Source organism: Schistocerca cancellata, chromosome 7 (assembly GCF_023864275.1).
Source record: "Schistocerca cancellata isolate TAMUIC-IGC-003103 chromosome 7, iqSchCanc2.1, whole genome shotgun sequence".
In the NCBI taxonomy this organism is placed as follows: domain Eukaryota; kingdom Metazoa; phylum Arthropoda; class Insecta; order Orthoptera; family Acrididae; genus Schistocerca; species Schistocerca cancellata.
Genome location: NC_064632.1, coordinates 592,450,530 through 592,470,181, shown reverse-complemented (window position 1 = coordinate 592,470,181; position 19,652 = coordinate 592,450,530). Strand labels below are relative to the sequence as shown.

Genomic DNA, 19,652 nt, shown 5'->3' with positions numbered 1-19,652 from the left:
ATGCCAGTGCCCATAGCCGTGCCGTGGATTTGTCTGTAGGTAATGCCTTCAAAGGAGAAGTAATTGTGGGTGAGAATATAGTTGGTCATGGAGACTAGGAAGGAGGTTGTTGGTTTGGAATCCATAGAGCATCTGGAAAGTAGTGTTCGACAGAAGTACGGTCATGGGCATTAGGAATGTTAGTATACAGGGAGGAGGCATCAATAGTGACGAGCAGGGCACCGTGTGGTAAAGGGACAGTAAGTGTGGAGAGTCGGTTGAGGAAATGGTTGGTATCTTCATATAGGAGGAGAGGTTCCGGGTAATAGGTTGAAGGTGTTGGTCTACGAGAGCAGAGATTCTCTTAGTGGGGGCACAGTAACCGGCCACAATGGGGCATCCTGGGTGGTTGAGTTTATGGACTTTAGGAAGCATGTAGAAGGTGGGAGTGCAGGGAGTGGTAGGGGTAAGTAGAGAGATGGACTCTGGGGAGAGGTTCTGGGATGGGCCTAAGGATTTGAGTAATGCCTGGAGATCCTGCTGGATTACTGGAATTGGATCACTGTGGCATGGTTTGTAGGTGGAAGTATCTGACTGATGATGGAGTCCTTCTGCCACGTAATCCTTGCGGTTCCAAACAATGGTTGTGGAGCCTTTGTCAGCAGGTAGGATTATAAGGTCAGAATCAGTTTTTAGATGGTGGGCTAGTGTTCTTTCTGCAGATATAAGATTAGTTTGCATGTTGATGGATTTGTGGAATGATATTGAGGCAAGGTTCGAGGTTAAGAAATACTGGAAAGTTAACAGGGGATGGTTTGGAGGCAGTGGGGTTGGATCACGGTTAGATGGAGGAGTAAACTGAGTTAGGCAAGGTTCAATATTGGTCTTAGGTTGAGTCTGATTGGTCAGGTTGGTAGCAAAAAAGTGTTTCCACTGTAGGGACCGGGAGAAGGAGAGAAGGTCTTTAACTAGTCCTGCATGGTTGAATTTGGGAGTGGGGCAAAAGGTGAGGCCTTTGGAAAGGACTGATATTTCTGTGAGACTAAGGCTTCTGGAGGAAAGGTTCATAACCATGTTGCGGGTCTGTTTAGGTTCTGAGTTCTGTGTGGTGGTGGCAGGGAGTTTTGGAGGGTGGGGTAAATGTAGTAGGTCTGCGAGACAGGGTTTGTCAGGTATGAGGGGACATGGGGGAGGTTTGGAGGTGGTTGTAGAAGTGGTGGAGAATGGTACTCCGAGGCGGGAGTAGGAAGTGAGTAGGATGGAGAGCCTTTTGAGGTGGCATTATGCATGTTGCTCCAGTTCCTGCAGGGCAGGAGTTTCAATGTGTGTTATGGGTTTCAGAATCCTAAACCCTTCACCTGGTTCAGATTCATTGATGACATCTTTGCTTTCTGGATAGAAGGTAAGGACACCTTATTCACATTCCTCCAGAACCTCAACAACTTCTCCCCCATTTGCTTCACCTGATCCTACTCAACCCAACAAGCCCCCTTCCTAGATGTTGACCTACACCTCAGAGATGGCTACATCAGTACCTCCGTCCATATCAAACCTACTAACCACCAGCAATACCTCTACTTCGACAGCTGCCACCAATTCCATACCAAGAAGTCCTTTCAATACAGCCTAGTCACCTGTGGTCATCGCATCTGCAGTGATGAGCAGTCCCTCTCTAAATATACCGAGGGTGTCACTGAAGCCTTCACTGACTGTAATTATCCTCCCATCCTTGTACAAAAACAAATCACCCATACCTTATCTTTCCAGTCTCCAACCACCTAACAAAGCCCCACAGTTCGGCCACAGAGGAGCATTCTCCTCGTAACTCAGTACCATCTGGGACTGGAGCAACTGAATTACATTCTCTGCCAGGGTTTCGATTACCTCTCGCCGTGCCCTGAAATGAGAAATGTCCTGCCCACTATCCTTCCCACCCCTCCTACCGTGGTATTCCACCATCCACCAAACCTACCCAATATACTCTTCCATCCTTACACAACCCCTGCTCACAATCCCTTACCTCATGGCTCATACCCCTGTAATAGACCTAGATGCAAGACCTGTCCCATACATCCTCTTACCACCACCTACTCCAGTCATGTCACAAACATCTCCTATCTGATCAAAGGCAGGGCTACCTGTGAAACCAGTCATATGATATACAAGCTAAGCTGCAACCTCTGTGCTGCATTCTATGTAAGCATGACAACCAACAAGCTGTCTGTCTGCATAAACGGCCACCAACAAACTGTGGCCAAGAAACAAGTGGACCACCCTGTTGCTGAACACGCTGCCAAACATGACATCCCTCATCTTAATGACTGCTTCACAGCCTGTGCTATATGGATCCTTCCCACCAACATCAGCTTTTCTGCATTGCACAGGTGGGAACTTTCCCTGCAATACATCCTACATTCCCGTAACCCTCCTGGCCTCAACCTTCGTTAGTCAGTTCCTGGCCTCAACCTTCGTTAGTCAGTTCCTGACCTCAACCTTTGTTAGTCACTGTCCTCACCCATCCAGCCCCCTCCCTGTTCCCATTCCAGCACTACGCAGCCATCATTTTACCGCCACATCCAGTCTTTTAATTTCTTTTATTTCTCTCCTTTCCGCTACTTACCCCCACCCCCTCCACACCTTCTCTTCTGCCCTCTGTCTAAACTGCAACACTTGACTGTCCGCCACTCCCACCATACTATCCCTCCCCCTCCCTGCCCCAGCCTCCTCCTTACCCCCACCCAGTCGCCACTCCCATCTTGTGCTGATGATGCTGTTTGCAGTGTGGTCTCAGCTCTCTGAGACTGCAGATGTGTGTGTGCATGTTGCGTTTATATATATATATATGTGTGTGTGTGTGTGTGTGTGTGTGTGTGTGTGTGTGTGTGTGTGTGCGTGTGTGTATGTATGCCTACTGCTGACAAAGGCCTTATTGGCCAAAAGCTTTAATTGTGTGAATCTTTTTATTGTGCCTATTGCAACTCTGCATCTCCGCTATATGGTGAGTAGCAACTTTTCTTCTCTGGTATTGTTATGTTCCGTCCTGGATTGTCCATTGTATTAATATGTGTAAGATGGAATGTATTTTGACAAGCATCAGTTTACTGTTTAATTACTACCTATAAGGCTAAGATCTAAATGTATTTGATGTTTGTACATGTACCTGACATTTGCAAAACCCATTGTATATTGATGACTCCACACAAAAAAATCTAAATAAATAAATAAATAATCCCAGTGTAATTCAGTTTGAGGTAACTATGTTTACGGCGACATTTACTAAGAGAGCTTGGTGATCACTGAATCCTGCATTATATAATTGTAGAGATGAGCAAAGTTTATTTCTATTTACAATAATTTGGTCTAAGATTGTTGTGGATGTAGGTGTTCTTCTATTGGACTAATTTACCAGGCCATGCGGAATGTAAAATTTTGCAAGGTTAAACAATGCCTCCCTCTTTCCATTTTGTGTGAAAAAGTCAATGTTAAATGTCTCCATGTGTAATTACATCATGTTTCCAAGGACTTACCTTGCTTAAAAACAATTTTAATTTGTACACAAAATCACTAGGATTGTTGGAGGGATGATGAGATTTAGATTTATAATTTTTATAGCTACACTTCCAAATATTTTGTTTGCTCCTTTTGCTTTTAGGGTAGATAGTGGGTTATGTAGTGGTTACGAAGAGAGAGAATGTGAATTGTTCAGATCTGATGTAGGTATGCAAATGCACATTTAGCCGCACCAGAAATTGTAAGTCCAGAAATGCATGCAGGTGGGGATGCATGCGTGTTAAGAAATGTTGTGGCAGTTCCAGAACTTGGATTCGAGATAAATTGCTTTCATTTTTGGTGTACAGTAGGATATTTACCTTCCCTCTCCAGTGATGTACAACAACGCTGGCATGGCTGCATCAGCTATTCTCTCTTTGTGTCGACTTCATCTCCAAAGAGATCCATTTAAAAATCCAAGTCCTCATTGCATTGGTATGTGGAGCTTAGGACATAGCGTGGTAGGAGAATGATAACTTGCCACTTCTGCATACTGTAACTTTTAATAAACACAATATTGGGAGAATGCAAGTGCATACATTTTTATTGCACTGGCTCAGTAGACCATCAGACACTGACATCAGGGGGAGATAATAATAATATTGAGGAACTTAAAAATAATTGATAGTGTAGCTTTCAATTTTCTGTAAGCATACTCAGGTATAGTTATACCTCTCTACAACATTTTTGCTGCATAGAGATGGCACAAATAGGAATTATTAAAAATATTTATTTATATGTGTACACCATTAAAGAACCTACACGACTGCCCCACCACTGTATACTGTCATGATCCATATCATTGGACATCAGTATACAGTGTTGGTATTTTTGTACTTTAAGCTCTTGGCCTGTCAGGGTACTGAGACCTTTATTTGTGGCCAAGTTTATATTATTTACTTGCTAAATGTGTCATTACATAATGTGAATATCTAATTTTGTTTAATGTCCACTTTACATATTACTACTACTACTGCCACTATTTACAAAAATTTTTAAGAGTTGTGTCAACATGCACATTGGAATTCAGAGTCTGTAGTTTGATTATTGGAATGTAACCACTGCCATTGCAACATTGTTCAGCTGTGCACACATCTGAACTTGTTAATGCTGTAGTTAATTTGAGCTGTCCATGAGTGTGCTACTATTTCACTTATTTATCCAAAGTCAATAAAAGTATTTATTCCATTGCTGCAACGTGGTGTGCTCAGGCTTATGCATAGTTGAACTGTCAGTGCTGTGGTGAGGAAGTTCATCATTTATGGCCCAGTTATTTATTCCTGTCATAATTCACAAGTTTCAGTTGTTGAACCAGGCTCACGCTATCAGCATCTCAAAGATACTTGAATCAGTTCAACGTAAGTGTCCAATGTTTTGATTCGTTTCCATGATCTCTCTGTGGTATAATGTCTCGTTGATACCTGAGTCCACTGAGGATATAAATCTTCCTTACTGCCCAGCACTGCCCCACTTTTCTTTATGGGAATGCATGGAATTACGGGTTTCAAACCTTCACAAAATGTTCATGGCACATTTACAGTTATTAGTTCACATATGTAGTCCTGGAAAACAAATTCTTGTTTCGTGTTTGCTATCTACCGATAGTACAATATTGTGTTATGCAAGTGTCAGCATTGATTGTGAAGTGTGTACCTCAATGTAAGTGATTTATATTTCATTATGCTACACTAAATCACTCTTGTGTATTCTGTTGTGCACGGATATCTGTCTACATGAATTGTGCCAATGACCAAGTGTAAAACAATGTTGGGACAGCTTGTGTTCATGTGGAAATGTATTACAATAACTATTGCTTGGTGCGCTTCTGATCCCCTTTCATTTGTTAGCACAAGACCTAAGTTGAACCTTTTTATACATCTGGCATACTGCAGCGTTTTCATCTCACATTTGAGACATCACACTCACATATGTTTTTATAAATATAATTATTTATTTTCTGTGCAGCCCTTATGCTTTGGTACCAGAAACCTGAATATTGTGTTCCCTTTTTTTACCCAGGATGTAACTCTGCATCGTTCACTGGAAGCACACATAAATACTAACTTAAAACTAAGTGCCTAGTTGCTCACTGATTACTAATGCATCACACTTTCAGTATTCATATATTCAGTTTCTAACAGTATGCAGCTTATTCTGTATCAGTTTTATTTGTATGGTTTGTAAAACTGCACATGTGTGTACTGTGGTTGACGTTTTGACTTATCTTTTTGCACCTGGAAAGAAAAGTGTTTTCGTAGGTGGGGCACAGTATATTCAAGACTTAGTTTATATTCCTTCATTACTCATGTAGATATCTCCTTTCATTTTGAGTGCAAATAGCCACTTATATAAGTGTACATCGTTTGTACATAGTATCACAGTGTGTAGCTACTTTTCTGTATTTCTTAGCTTAGTTCTTTCTAATTTCCTAATCTTAGTTTAGTTCTGTAATGTACACATTTTATTTATGCTATGCTGTGTGCATACATAGATGTTGTCAACCTTAAAGTTAGCTACTGCATGTGCACAGTTCAGTCCTCACACCACTTCACCAGTTCCATGCACTGCATCTAAATTGGACGCCTACTGCGCCTTTAACAGTACAGTGTCAAATTAAGCAATTTCTCACACTTGGTGAGGGTAATGTTTCCAGAGCCTCTCTAGCTTGTAAGCATACAATGAAAATCTTACATAAATAAAACTTACATCCTAATAAGGCAACACACATGAAATGGGCAAAATGAAATCTTTCCTTAATACTGAACATCAGTCATAATATGAGGGTGGTTTGAAAAGTTCTTGGAACAGAATAGAAAAAAGTACTTACATCTCTGAACCTTCTTTCAGTTTTCAGTGTTGTCTCCTTATAGATTAAAGCACTTGGCCCAACAATGTTCCAGTGTCTTGATCCCATCTCGAAAATGAGTTTCCTCCAGGCCTGTAAAATAGTTATCAACTCCAGCTATCAATTCTTTTGTTCGAAGTGAATCTTCATCCACCAAGAAAATTTTTTCAGTTTTGGGAAGAGATAGAAGTCTAACAGAGCCATATCAGGTGAATAAGGTGTGTGTGGCAACAATTCATACCCTAGTTCATGTAATTTTGCTATGGCAACGGCACATGTGTCGGACGCGCATTGTCTTGATGAAAGATGACCCTCTTCCTTGCTAAACATGGCCTTTTTTCATATATCTTTTGTTTCAATTTGTCCACGAGGTTAGCTTAGTATTTTCTTGTAATTGTTTGTCCAGTATGGACATAATCTACAAACAGAATCCCTTTCACATCTCAGAAAACTGATGCCATGACCTTTTCTGCCAAAGGAATTCTTTGTTTTCTTTGGTGGCAGAGAATCAGCATGTTTCCACTGCTTTGACTGTTCTTTCATCTCTGGGATGTAGTAGTGACCCCAAGTCTCATCTGTCGTCACATACTGGCACAAAAAAAATCTCATTAGTTTCTCCTAAAATGGGCCAAAGATTCTTCCGATAGCTCCATTCTCATGCGTTTTTGACCCAGCATCAAGAGTTGTGGATCCCATCTTACAGATAATTTTTTCATTTCTAATTCTTCAGTTAAAATGTGATTTATCCTTTCAGATATCTGGAAAGCATAAGCAATTTCATACACTTTCAACCAGCAATTCTCCATGACCATCTTGTGATTAGATTAGATTAGATTAGTTTTTCGTTCCATAGATCCATGCTGAGGAGATCCTTGTGGATGTGGAACATGTCAACATTTTTTTTAAGGTAAAATAACGATATTAATAGTATGAATATATACAATACATCATTTGTTTCTATTAAAAAATTCGTCTATGGAGTAGAAGGAGTTGGCCACTAGTAATTTTAAATTGACCTTTATTTGTAACTAAATTTTTTATGTTTGCTGGCAAATTATTGAAGATGAGTGTTCCTGAGTAGTGGACCCCTTTTTGAACTAAAGTAAGTGCTTCTAAGTCTTTGTGCAGATCATTTTTGTTCCTGGAATTGTATGTATAAACTGAGCTGTTTGTTGGTAAAAAAGATATATTATTTAGGACAAACATCATTAAGGAGTAAATATACTGAGAGGCAGTAGTTAGTATACCCAGTTCTTTGAAGAGGTTTCTACATGACGTCCGTAAATTTACTCCACAAATAATACATATTACACGCTTTTGGACTCTGAAAACTTTTGTTTGACTTGAAGAGCTACCCCAAAATATTATACCATATGACATTATGGAATGAAAGTAGGCAAAGTATGCAAGCCTTTTCACTTTTATGTCGTCTATGTCTGCTAACACTCGAATTGCAAATACAGATTTGTTAAGGCGTTTCTGCAGTTTTGTGGTGTGCTCCTCCCAACTGAATTTATTATCAAGTTGTAATCCCAGGAATTTAAGACTGTCAACCTCTTCTATCTGCTCTTCTTCATACTTTATGCATATGCTGGGTGGAAACCTCTTACAGGTCTGGAATTGCATGTAGTGAGTCTTTTCAAAGTTTAATGTCGATGAGTTGGCTTTAAACCATTTATTAATATCCATTAAAATATCATTAGCAGATCTTTCTAGGACTACACTCAACATACTATTTATTGCAATACTTACATCATCTGCAAACAAAACGAACTCTGCTTCTGGCACTGTAACTGATGAGAGATCATTAATGTACACAAGAAAAAGCAATGGCCCTAAGATGGATCCTTGTGGGACACCACATGTAATTTCTTCCTATTCTGATGATGACTGATGACTTAATTCACTAGTCCCTTGTACTGACACCCTTTGTTTCCTGTTAGCTAGGTATGACTTGAACCATTTTGCAGCACTGCCCGTGACACCATAGAATTCTAATTTATTTAAAAGGATATTGTGGTTCACACACAATCAAATGCCTTTGACAAATCACAGAAAATACCTGCTGCTTGTAATTTGTTATTTAATGAATTAAGTACATATTCACTGTAGGTGTAAATAGCCTTCTCGATATCAGAACCCTTCATAAATCCAAACTGTGTTCTTGATAATATGTTATTTGTGGTCAGATGGTTGAGAAGCTGCCTGTACATTACTTTTTCTAAATTTTTGAGAATGCTGGCAAAAGTGATATCAGTCTGTAGTTTGATGGTATCTCTTTATCCCCTTTCTTGAACAGAGGCTTAAAATCTGCATATTTTAGCCAGTCTGCACTTTTCCAATGATTTCTGGAGTAGTGACGCATCTTGGCTAACCCCTGTGCGGATCATCATCTAAGCTCTCCTGATCAAATTTAAATTCATGTGTCCACTTGGCAACAGTTGAATATGAAGGAGCAGAGTCCCCTAGTGTATTCTGGAAATAGGCATGAATGTCCTTTGCTTTTATACCTTTCTTTATGAAGTACTCAATCACTGCTCCAATCTCGAATTTTTTCCATCTTCGCAAATCACTATGCGTTAACAACAACACAGCCATGTCACCGCCACAGCTCTCTTCCAAGAGCACTGATGTGGCATGTGTTTATGGGAAACCATCCAATGAATATCATGTGAACAACTTGTGCTAGCGCTGACCTCTCGTGGTGATTCCAAGAACTTTTCAAATCACCCTCAAAAGTATATGTAAGTGGGCAGTTTGTCATCTCTTATATGCACTATTATACATTGGTCCAAGCCATTCTACATCAGTGTCAAATTCTGTTTAGACGACAGATTCACATAAATCATTGTGTAGGTAGAGCCCTCTCTCCTCACCACTGTTTAAGTATATGAACTTACAGGCTCGTGGGTGAGGGATTTTTCATATGGGAAATTACCCTGTGTACAGGAGTTGCCACTTGTGATTCAACTCAACATACTTTGTCAATTTTTGGTGAGTCCTGAGAAGTATGGTTTGTCCTATATGGTATTCTTCAGGGCATCCTACTTTCTTATCACACAATTGTTTTTTGTATCTACCTTTTCTTCAGTGCTAATCAGTGCCTGACGTATTTTCTCCACATGTGATATTTCCTTCCTAGGGACCTTGGGTAGAGGTTTTTACCAATTATGTACTTGTCTTTTGTCAAACAGCAATTTTGAAGGTCTAAAGCCAGCTGAGCTATATGGGAGATTGCTAACATCTTGCTGGAATGGAGTAACATATTCGATCCACCTCGTGTGTTTGTTAAGACTGTAAGTGTAGATAAATATGTGAAATCCATTTAATATCCTCTCTGTAGGACTTGCTTCTGGGTGAAACCTTGATGTAAGTATATGTTTAATGTTGTCAGTGTTCATATGAACTCTTTCCAACCGTTACCTGCAAAGTGTGACGCGTTGTCTGTCATGAATATTTCCAACTTGCCTACTTTGGGTAGATAATATGTTGTAAACCTTCTGATGATGGTTCTTGCAGCCACTGACAGCACAGCATACAATTTGACATACTCGGAGAAAACATCATATAGAGCAACGGCATATCTTACACCTCCTTTTAATCATGGATATGGTCCAGCTGTGTCCATGGAAACTATCTCAAAGGGTCTCAGAATATACTTGTTCAGCTTCAGATTGGGTCCCACTAGTGAAACTGATTACCTTGGGGGTAAGCCTGACATTTGTGTCAGTGATTTCAAATAAGCAAGCTCCGTGCTCTTGTGAGGATGCTTCTGTACAGACAATAATCCTGGGTCATGCCAGGATAATGAAAGATGTTGGCACTCAAAAGAGCTTCTTTAATGTTTTCAAAATCAGTTTGGCATTGCTTGGCCCATAACCAGGTGTGGTTCTCCCATAGAAGATTAAATAGAGCATCACTATTTAAAAAGATACTGTGGCATAATTTTCAAAGAAAGATACTATTTTAAGATATCCCTTCAATTGTTTCTTACTTTGGGGTACAGGACAATGTCTGATAGCATCAAGCTCCTTAGGGTCTGGAAGTATGCCTTTCCTTACAGAAATGCGACTTCATTAGGTTGGCTGTGACTCTGTATTCTGATAACCTATACAGGACTAGAGCCAAAAGCCTCGTGTTCTGAGCACATGGTGGTAGCTGTCAGCAATTCATTAAGATACACATTGGCTCTATTTAACAATTCAGTTCCTTAGACTCAATCTAAAGTAGATAAATATACACCTACACTGGCGTTTAAATCAAAAGGGAGAACACAGAATTTATAGTTTCTTCACCCACATACAAAGGCAGTGTGTCAATGGCTAATCTTCATGCCATGTTACTTGCCAGTATGAGGTACTTATCATTATGGAATTTTAGAAGTTGTTCTTCCAGGTTGTCAGGCTGTGTTCTGATAGGCATAACAATTTTATTTATTCCTTATCCATTGAGCACAAAGCAGATGGTACCATCTGATGTGATAGTGGCCAAAGTGGGGATACAGTATGGAGATAAGGATCCTTGCATACTTTCTCAGTTTAGCAGTCTATTGATGTCTTTCCTCACAGCCTCCTTCTTACACATGGAATGTGGTAAGACAAATAGGAGAAAGTTTCATGTGGGTACAACTCTATTTTGTATTTGTATCCTTTGATTATACCAGAGTGTTGTTCAAAAACATGAGCATAACATGTTAAACCTCCTGCACTTGTTCCTTTTCATTCTTCAGTAAGACACGCTGACACACTTTCCTTGGTATGCATGATCTCAGGGGCTATTTTCTCTTCCTGTAATTGCTCAATTCCCTGTGTGTTTACAAATATGATGGTAGGATAGACGAATTTTATTCAAATCCCAGCAGTGTGTTTTGGTTAGCTTACTCTGGCGTTTGACTTGACTAGGTCTATTGATTATCATTGGTCATTCAGAATGAAATGACACTTCCCCTTACCAATGTCAATTTGTGCTTGGTGCTTCCTAAAGATGTCCATGCTCACAAGACAGTTTACAATTAGCATTTCAACCACAAGAAAAATGAAGCTATTAATGTGAATAGGAATCCACGTCCACACTTTTATGCCTTTATATTTACCTCCTATAACTGTTTGGATTTTACGGTTTTGGACTGAAAGTATTGCTGTGTTTCCTCATTTTTGTAATTTGTTTAACAAACCCAGTGAAATTATACGTGTGGTCGCTCCAGTGTCCAGCGCTATAGGTACCCACAAACCAAGTATCTGTGCATTGATTACAGCCTGTACATTTTCTTCATTTTCATCTACACAGTTGGTAATATCATCCTCAAACAGGTCATCTTTGACATCACCTCAGTTCTTGTATATAAGAAATAGCTTTTAACTAGTTCCATGCCCCCACCCCTATTACTGGTCATTGATTGGGGGACTATCGAGACTGGTTCGAGTTTTCTGAATTACCCTAAGCACTGACCTACTCGTTAAGGGCAACATCAACAACGTGCACATTATGCATCTGCTTTCACCAGTTAGTATCTTGTGTGACTCTTGATTTGAAATTTTGTTGTCTCTGGTTGCTATTCAAAATGTAATTTTGCCTGTAGTGATTATAGCCAGGCGGCAACATTTTGTCTTGTTGCCCGGTTGTGGGTCCGCCCTTGCCAATTGTCATTCAGGTCATTGCCCCCAGTCTGTGGTGCATTGTATGCTTACTGACTGTAACCTGTCTCCCCCTTAAATCCTGACTGATTGAAATTCAGTCAATGGTTATTTTTATATCCTCAGTAGAATTTTTGTCTCTTTCCATTTCCAAATTTATTCCTGTTGGTATTGGTGCAAGGGGAATACAGCTCCCAGCTGCATTGGATGTTATTGCCATTCCCACTGTATTTTTCATTGGTTCCTGTAGGATCTGCCTGTATGCTGTGGCTTTGAGGCTGAGCAGGATGTTCTTCATAGATAAGACAAATGGAATCCAGAACTGAGTGGAAATTCTCTGTATTGTCCTCAGGAGTGGTGATTAGTTGATAGCCGGTAGTCAGTTTGTCAAAATTTTTAGGACATCTACTTGTGATACCAGGTTTGTCCAGTTATGGGTTATATTTCAATACTTTAGAGCCTTCCATCTTTACTGCTGAATGGTGTCAGGTTATACACTTCGCGCATCAGTTTCTCTTGTAATGCAATGAACCAGATCTTGTGTAGGAATGCCATTCAAATTGTTCATAAGTGTGGTATTTTTTCTACCATGTCAGTGGCTCCAGCAAGACATCAGTTTGTATATGTTGTTGTTGTTGTGGTCTTCAGTCCAGAGACTGGTTTGGTGCAGCTCCCCACGCTACTCTATCCTGTGCAAGGTTCTTCATCTCCAAGTACCTACTGCAACCTACATCCTTCTGAATCTGTTTAGTGTATTCATCTCTTGGTCTCCTTCTACGATTTTTAACCTTCACACTGCCCTCCAATACTAAATTGGTGATCCCTTGATGCCTCGGAATATGCCCTACCCACCGATCCCTTCCTCTAGTCAAGTTGTGCCACAAATTTCTCTTCTCTCCAATTCTATTCAATACTTCCTCATTAGTTATGTGATCTACCCATCTAATCTTCAGCATTCTTCTGTAGCACCACATTTCAAAAGCTTCTATTCTCTTCTTGTCTAAACTATTTATCGTCCATGTTTCACTTCCATACATGGTTACACTCCATACAAATACTTTCAGAAACGACTTCCTGACACTTAAATCTATACTCGATGCTAACAAATTTCTCTTCTTCAGAAATGATTTCCTTGCCATTGCCAGTCTACATTTTTATACTCTCTACTTCGACCATCATCAATTATTTTGCTCCCCAAATAGCAAAACTCATTTACTACTTTAAGCATCTGATTTCCTAATCTAATTCCGGCAGCATCATCCGATTTAATTTGACTACATTCCATTATTCACGTTTTGCTTTTGTTGATGTTCATCTTATATCCTACTTTCAAGACACTGTCCATTCTGTTCATCTGCTCTTCTAGGTCCTTTGCTGTCTCTGACAGAATTACAATGTCATCGGCGAACCTCAAAGTTTTTATTTCTTCTCCATGGATTTTAATTCCAACTCCAAAATTTTCTTTTGTTTGCTTTACTGCTTGCTCAATATACAGATTGAATAACATCGGGGAGAGGCTACAACCCTATCTCACTCCCTTCCCAACCACTGCTTCCCTTTCATGCCCCTCAACTCTTATAACTGCCATCCTGTTTCTGTACAAATTGTAAATAGCTTTACGATCCCTGTATTTTACCCCTGCCACCTACAGAATTTGAAAGAGATCATTCCAGTCAACATTGTCAAGAGCTTTCTCTAAGTCTACTAATGCTAGAAACATAGGTTTGCCGTTCCTTAATCTATTTTCTATGATAAGTAATAGGGTCAGTTTTGCCTCACATGTTCCTGTTGTAAAGGCGACCAGAACGGTCGCGGTGTAGTAGTGACGGAAACGCGGCAGGACCCGCGGAGCGGCCCGCGAACAACAACATAATGGGAGAGGACGGACACAACCAACGCAGGACTTTACGACACAACAAGAACAGACAACAGAGTAACAACCAAACAAGACAACCACGTACACTGGAATAGGAACACGAAGTCAATACACTGTGTGAGACGATATGTCCTGAGACGCAATGCGATGTTACACTGCAGGCTGAGTGCAAGGCAGGCGCTTAAGTATGCTATTGGAAGCACCGCTATTGGCCGCTGGGACCACGTGTTTCACTGTGACTTATTAAACTGATAGTTTGGTAAATTTTACATCTGTCAAGACCTGCTTTCTTTGGGACTGGAATTATTATATTCTTCTTGAAGTCTGAGGGTATTTCGTCTGTCTCACACATTTTGCTCACCAAATGGTAGAGTTTTTTCAGAACTGGCTCTCCCAAGGCTGTCAGTAGTTCTAATGGCATTTTGTCTACTCCCAGGGCCTAGTTTTGACTTATGTCTTTCAGTGCTCTGTCAAACTCTTCACGCAGTATCATATCTCCCATTTCATCTTCATCTACAACCTCTTCCATTTCCATAATATTGCCCTGAAGTACATCCCCCTTGTATAGACCTCTCTATATACTCCTTCCACCTTTCTGCTTTCCCTTCTTTGCTTAGAATATATATACCTTGTATATAACCTATCAGAAAGTGTATATTCTGCACTTCAGTCCAATACCTTGGCAAAACGTTCCCGAAGTCTCTTATGAACATGACTGGGTTTGTTCACTTACCTTCAGAAGAAAAAATCGGAAACTGCCTGTGTTATAGTAAGCCTTCATCGACAAGCAAGGTAGAAAGGCATGCAGAGCTATCTGCTCCTGATGTGGCGTTGTTTTGATGTATGGAATAATGTACCGAATAACTCTGTGTGACAGGTACAGAAGTCAGCAGTGCCTGCTGCATGTTATAGTTGTGATCTGTTTTACCTGACACTTTAGGGCTCAGTTGTGGACACATTTTTGGATTGTTTATCCTGTCACATGCCACCTGAAAGATTTGTGTTGAATGTTCCCTTTCCTTTTCAGTGCTACTAACGATGTTAGTCAGTGATTTTTCTTCCAGTGCTTTCAACCTCTGATCTATTTCAGCTCTTAGCTCTACTTTCTGTACCTTCATCACTTTCTCGATCACATCTACATAACTCTTGTGTTCCTGGACTATCTCCTGAGACAGGATACTGCCTTGTCTTGCATATCAGCCTTGGCTCTATCCTTTGTTTCCCTAATGTCTTTATTTGTCCTGTCTTGTTCCTTTCTCATGAAATAAGTCCTTAAACTTGTGCTACCTAGTATCAATGACAGGTCTTGCACTTGTTCAGGTAGAGGTTTGTACACTATTTGGAAACCATCAAGGGTACTTGTCAGTGTATTTATATTCTGCCACAATTGTGACTCCTCTTGCTGCAATTTTGTCTGTGCCTCAGATACCTCCTACACATTTTCTGTGAACTGTTCGTGTGTCTTCTCTACTGATTATACTTTTTGGCTTAAGTTATTTATATCAAGTGACAAATCAGTGAACAGCTGTGTGTCTTTCCCCAAACTTACAAGTTTATCCAAAAATTCACTTAAAAGATCAGCACACAAATCTTTTGCCAAGTAATTGATCTGTTGTGTCAGTTTTGAAAGCATCAAGATTTTATTTTGCTGTTCAGGTAATTCCTTTTGTGTATCTGTCTGTTGTTTTGTAAAATCATTAAAGTTTTTGTTTTGTTGTCTTGAAAAGTTGTTAAATTTTTCATCAATACTTTGTTTCAGTGTTTGTTTTTGCTCTTCCTTAAACTCATTCTTGAAAACATTGAAGTTTTGTTTGAATAACTGTTGTAAATTTTGCACCATGGTCGGGTTTCCCAGTGTGCACTATGCAACCAGTTTAATCTTGTTTGCATCAGGTGTAAGAGTGGCTGTCACAGAATAATTTAATAAATCCACACTGCACACATTACATTTTCACCAGAGACAAAATACTCCCTGGAGAAAAACATGACCCTGTTTCATCTACTGTTATCATCATCATATCATTTTGAATGATAATGTTACCATCATCTTTGTTGATGCTAATTCAAAAATGTAATTGGTCTTTGTCACTACTACCAACATTTCCAGTTTTGATATCATTAGTTGCCACATCTGTGGTGGCTACATCTTGTGCCTTGCTATCCGGCAGTGGACTTGCAACAATGTGCCTATCTTGTGTTTTCATTTTTTTATACTTTTAGAAAATGACAAAATAAATCAATATTTTTGAAACTGAAATATTCTGTTTGTAATACTGAAGACTTCACTACAATACCTACTCATTGGTGCCACAGTAATGTGTATCAAAATACATTTTCAGCATAGCTAAATTGTATGCACACATTTATCTCTCTAAAATTAATTTTCTGTCCTAATGTCTGTGTATTGTACAAGAATGCTTCAGTTTGGGAATTGGATAAGGAAAGGTACTGTGATCACTATTGGCAGACATGCTGCTAAGCACAGTCATGCATGCAGTGGGTTGTGAATTTTTGTACCTTCTTCTTGGATTTTTCATACATTCCAGAATTAATTCTCCAATTGATTAGGTTTAATCTTTTGCACATCTCATGATTTCCATCCTCATTGTGATAACATAGTATCCCATTCATGAAGCAGAGAAAGACAACTGTTAGTATAATAGAAAATTTACAGAATTATATAATTATTTTAAAATACTACAAATATGCTAATTATCTCACAGTGGTGATGTCCCAGTATAGGACATCAGTTATAGTGCTTAGGGAGAAAGGTAATGTGAACTGTTCAGAGCTGATGTATTTATGGTAATGCGCCTTTAGCCACACCAAAAATTGTAAGTACAGAAACACATGGAGGTATGGATGCATGCAGTTTAAGAAATGTAACTGCTGTTCTGGAACACTGATTCAAGATTAAATCCTTTTAGTGTTGGTGTATGGCAAATTTACCTTGTCTCCGCAATGATGTACAACTATGCCAGCATGACTGCATCAGATATTCTCTCTTTGTGTTGACTTCTTCTCTGAAGAGATCCATTTAAAAATGCAAGTTCTCGTCACAGCAGGAGATGTAGATTAGGATTTAGCTCCGTACAGGAATGACAACTTGCAACTTTCACATATTATAACGTGTAATTAACATGACATTGGGAGAGTGGAAGTACTGAGATCAATGGAAAAAAGAAATTGAGGTGCATAAAAAACTGATATTGTAGCTTCCAGCTTTCTGTCAGCTTACTCAGGTAAGTTCATACCTGTCTACAGTGTCTTTGCTGCATGAGGATGAACTGAATAATAATCATTACAATCTTTGTTTATATGTGTATGTCATTTGAAGAGCCTACACATGACATAACTTGTCAAACAAAGCAAAAGTTTTTAGATTGCAAAAACATGTAATAAGGCTCATTTTTGGTGTAAATTCAAGAACATCATGTAGAAATATGTTCAAGGAACTGGGTATTCTAACCACTGCTTCTCTGTTTATTTATATCCATATTACCCCATGCTAACTTTCGAGGATTTCTTAAACTAAAACCTTGCATCGCCATCATTCCCCAAAACGCTCACCATGCAAGCTAAGCTTAAATCCACTGAAAAAAAAATGGATTCACCATCCAAAAACTAATCCCAACATTATAATCCTACCTGCTGGCAAAGATTCTAGCATTATGTTTTTGAACTGGAAGCATTACCTGATGGAAGTACTCTGCTAGCTGTCATATTTGTCCATCTACAAATCCTGCCACAGTGACCATATGCCAGAAATCCAACAGGATCTCCAGTCTCTCCTCAAATCCTTTGCCACATCCAAGAACCTTTCCCTGTAGTCTATGTATCTCCTCATCCCTACCACTCCACACACTGCTAGCTTCTACACGCTTTATAAAATCCATAAACTGAACCATTCAGGACTCCCCAATGTGGATGGTTACTTTCCCACCACTTAGAGATTCACTGCTCACATAGACCAACAGTTTTAGCTTATTACCAGCAACCTACACTCCTATCTAAAAGAACCAACCGTTTCCTCCATCTACTCTTCAGAATTCAGGTTCCTTTACCATGTGGTGCCCTGCTTATCACTATTGATGTCACCTCCATCTACACTTAACATCCCTAATGCACATGGCCTTGCTATTTACTATTGAATGATGCCTTTCCCAAAGCCTGACAGATTCAAAACCTGCTACCTCCATCCTCATCACCATGACCAACTATATCCTCACCTGCAATTACTTCTCCTTTGAAGGTATTACCTACAAACAAATCTGGGGTACGTCAGTAGGCACTACATGGTCCTAGCCAATGCTGACCTATTCATGGCCCATATAGAGGAATCCCTCCTAACCATCCAGACTCCCAAGCCTCTCACCTGGTTCAGAATCATTGATGACATCTTTGTGATCTGGACCGAGGGTGAGGAAACAGTATCCACATTGCTCCAGAACATCAACACTGCCTCCCACATTTGTTTCACCTGATCCTCATCAACAAACCAAGCCTCACCTCCACCTCAAAGATGGCTACATCAGTACCTCTGTTCATATCAAAGCTACCAATGACAAGCAATACTGCCACTTTGAGAGCTGCTACCCATTTCATCCAACAAATCCCTCCCATACAGCCTAGGCACCCATGGCCATCACATCTATAGTGACAGGCATTTCCTCTCAAAATATACCAAGAGTCTTATTGAGGCCTTCACATACCGTAATTACCCTCCCAATGTTGTACAGAGACAGGTATCCTATGCCTTATCTCTATAGTCTTCCACCATCTCCCAAAGTCCCCTGCCTGGCCACAGAGGAGCATTCACCTAGTAACTCAGTACCACCCAGATTCTCCACATTCTCCACCAGGATTTCAACTACCTTTCATCATGCCCTGAAGTGAGGAGTGTTGTACCAACTATCGCTCCCACACACCACCACAGTGGTAATCTGCCAACTCACCAAACCTTCACAATATCCTTATCCATCTGTATTCACCCCCTGCTCCCAACCCCTTGCCTCATGGTTCATATTCCATCAATACACCCACAATCCTTTAACTTCTCTCCTTTTCCACTCCCCCCACTCCCCTCTCCCATTTATCTAACTTCCCAACTGCACATAGCTGCCCTAACCTCTCCCCACCTTGTTCCTGTATGCTTCCACAAGTGCACTTTATTGTCTCCCACCCCTGCCCTGCTCTCTCTCCCCTCCTGCCGCAGCTTCCTCCTTACCCCTACCAATGAAACTGCTTCTGCCACCAGGTGCAGTTGATCACAGTGTGGCCTTGGCAACCAGAGACAGTGGTCACCTGTGTGTGAGCTGTGTTTGCATGAATATGTGTGTGTATACATTGTGTAATTCAGAAGAAGGCCTTTTGGCTGAAAGCTTACTTGCTTAGCAGTCTTTTTGTTGTGCCTGTCTGTGACTCAACTTTTCCACTATATGGTAAGTAGCAATCTTCTTTTCATAATTTTACATTACTCAATTCTAGATTTTACATTGTTTAATGACACTACTCACATAGCCTACAGGCATATGGACAACTGTCCTAATTGTTGAAAGAGAGATCCAGAATGATGGTATGGATTTTTGTAAGCAGAGGAAAGGCCCTTTCTTCCCATACTGTTCAGTAAGTTTTATTTGACCCACAGTTCTGGATGACTTTTCTGAAATCTACACCTTTTCGTAAATCTCTCTAGCCCTATTCCTTCACCCCTCTTCCTTCCCCTTCTGCTGGGAGAAGGAGCCACTGGCTGCAAAAGCTTGCATAAGTA

The 19,652-nt window shown here is 40.1% G+C and overlaps 1 protein-coding gene across 2 annotated transcripts in view; it reads left to right on the top strand.

The window, feature by feature from the left end:
* The window catches only part of LOC126091863 (tenascin-X-like), a 771,043-nt gene that overhangs the window by 243,954 nt on the left and 507,437 nt on the right, over positions 1–19,652 (top strand). The gene's annotated exons all lie outside the window — the stretch shown is intronic.